The sequence below is a fragment of the Macaca thibetana genome, chromosome 2, assembly GCF_024542745.1.
Source record: "Macaca thibetana thibetana isolate TM-01 chromosome 2, ASM2454274v1, whole genome shotgun sequence".
NCBI lineage: Eukaryota > Metazoa > Chordata > Mammalia > Primates > Cercopithecidae > Macaca > Macaca thibetana.
In genome coordinates, this window is record NC_065579.1 from 42,031,015 (window position 1) to 42,033,590 (window position 2,576).

At 44.4% G+C, this 2,576-nt stretch overlaps 1 pseudogene; it reads left to right on the plus strand.

The window, feature by feature from the left end:
- Positions 1-260: 260 nt before the first annotated feature.
- LOC126948183 (actin, cytoplasmic 2-like) lies at positions 261-1,386 on the plus strand (annotated as a pseudogene).
- The last annotated feature ends 1,190 nt before the right edge of the window (positions 1,387-2,576 follow it).

Sequence of the window (2,576 nt, forward strand, 5' to 3'; positions counted from 1 at the left end):
GTAAGTCTCCTGAGGCCTCCCCAGCCATGCTTCCTGTATAGTCTGTAGAACTGTGAGCCAATTAAACCTCTTTTATTTATAAATTGTCCAGTCTCAGGTAGTTCTTTATATAGCAATATGAGAATGGACTAATACAATTAAGGAAATTCATCTTATTGTATAACTGTTAGAAATATTTCCGTCAGGGTCTCAGTCACAGCCGCCAGCCCACACACTCTGCTCTCCCACCACTCCACCACCCCCCTCCTCTGCCAGTCACAATGGAAGAAGAAATCGCCGTGCTCTTCATTGACAATGGCTCCTACATGTGAAAAACTGGATTTGCTGGGGCGATGCTTCCTGAGCCATGTTCCCCTCCATTGTTGGGTGCCCCTGGCACCATGGTGTGATGGTGGGCATGGGCCAGAAGGATTCCTATGTGGGTGATGAGGCCCAGACTAAGCACGGCATCCTGACCTGAAGTACCCCATCAAACATGACATCATCACCAATGGGGTGGGACAACATGGAGAAGATCTGGCACCACACCTTCTACAACAAGTTGCATGTGGCCCCGGAGGAGTACCTGGTGCTGCTGACCAAGGCCCCCCCAAACCCCAAGGCCAACTGAGAGAAGATGACTCGATCACGTTTGAGATCTTCAACACCCTGGCCACGTACATGGCCATCCAGGCTGTGCTGTCCCTTTACGCCTCTGGGCACACCAGTGGCATTGCCATGGACTCTGGAGATGGGGTCACCCACATGGTACCCATCTATGAGGGCTACGCCCTCCCCCACACCATCCTGCATCTGGACCTGGCTGGCTGGGACCTGACTGATTACCTCATGAAGATCCTCACCAAGTGCACCTACAGTTTCACTACCATGGCTGAGCAGGAGATGAAGCGTGACATCAAGAAGAAGCTGTGCAATGTCTCCCTGGACTTTGAGCACAAGATGGCCACTGCCGCATCCTCCTCCTCCCTGGAGAAGAGCTACGAGGTGCCTGATGGCCAAGTCATCACCATTGGCAACGAGTGGTTCTCGTATCTGGAGGTGCTGTTTCAGCTTTCCTGGGCATGGAATCTTGCGGCATCCACGAGATCACCTTCAACTCCATCATGAAATATGACGTGGACATCTGCAAAGACCTGTATGCCAAAATGGTGCTGTCCAGTGGCACCACCATGTATCTGGGCATTGCCACCAGGATGCAGAAGGAGATCACTGCCCTGGCACCCAGGACTATGAAGATCAAGATCATCACGCCCCCCAGAGTGCAAGTACTTAGTGTGGATCAGTAGCTCCATCCTGGCCTCACTGTCCACCTTCCAGCAGATGTGGATTAGCAAGCAGGAGTAGGATGAGTTGGACCCCTCCATTGTCCACCACAAATGCTTCTAAATGGACTGCAAGTAGATGTGTAGCATTTGCTGCATGGGTTAATTCAGAAGTATAAATTTGCCCTTGGCAAATGCGTACACCTCATGCTAGCCTCACAAAACTGGAATAGCCTTCACAAAGAAATTGTCCTTGAAACTTGTATCTGATATCAGCACTGGATTGTAGAACTTGCTGATTTTTTTTGACCTTGTATTCAAGTTAACTGTTCCCCTTGGTATTTGTTTAATACTCTGTACATCTCTTTCATTTCAACCCTTAGTACATACATGTGGTTTGGTGACTTCATGGCTAAGAATGTGCTTGTGGAAGACAAGTCTGTAGCTTGGTGAGTCTGCATGGCCAGCAGTCTCCGATCTGTGCAGGGTATTAATGTGTCAGGGCTGAGTGTTTTGGGATTTCTCTAGAGGCTCGCATGGGCTTCTGAACCAATTGTTTCTGTCCTGCTGGTCTGTCAGGGTTGGAACAGTCTAAGCCATAGGACCCAGTTTCCTTCTTAGCTGATGTTTTCCTGCCAGAACACCATGGACTGTTGCTTGCCTTGAGTTGGAAGTAGTTTGCATTTACACCTGTACATGTATTTATCCTTTTAATTTATGTAAGGTTTTTTTTTTGTATGCAATTCTGGATTCTTTAAAGAGATGACAACAAATGTTGGTTTTCTACTGTTATGTGAGAACATCAGGCCTCAGCAAAACGTCATTGTGTAAGTAGAAATAAAAGTGCTGCTGTTAAAAAAAAAAGGAAAAAAGAAAAAAAATGAAATATTTCCCTCAGTTTCCTGTTTGCTTTTTAGCTTTCTGTATTATACTTTAAAAATATTTTTATTTTCCCCCAAACAATGCATACAGTTATTATAAAAGTCAAAGTATATAAGGCTTATAATAAAGTAGAAGTCATTCATTGCACTTCTACTCACTGAGTTCATGCTTTCCAGAAACAACTGTTTTCGCTTCTCTTAGCTATTTCTCTGGCATTTATCTACAACTTCTAAATAATATGCTTATATTACTTTTCTTTATTATATCAATTTTAGATGTTTTCTATTGACTTCTGTCAATGGATGTTGAAGATTTATCTCTTTTATAATAGTTCCTCCTTCCTCTCCCATATATATACTTATGCCTTCTATTGGCTCTCTATATGTACTATTTAATTTTTGGGTTGGTCAACATTCAGTGTTTATATTATTT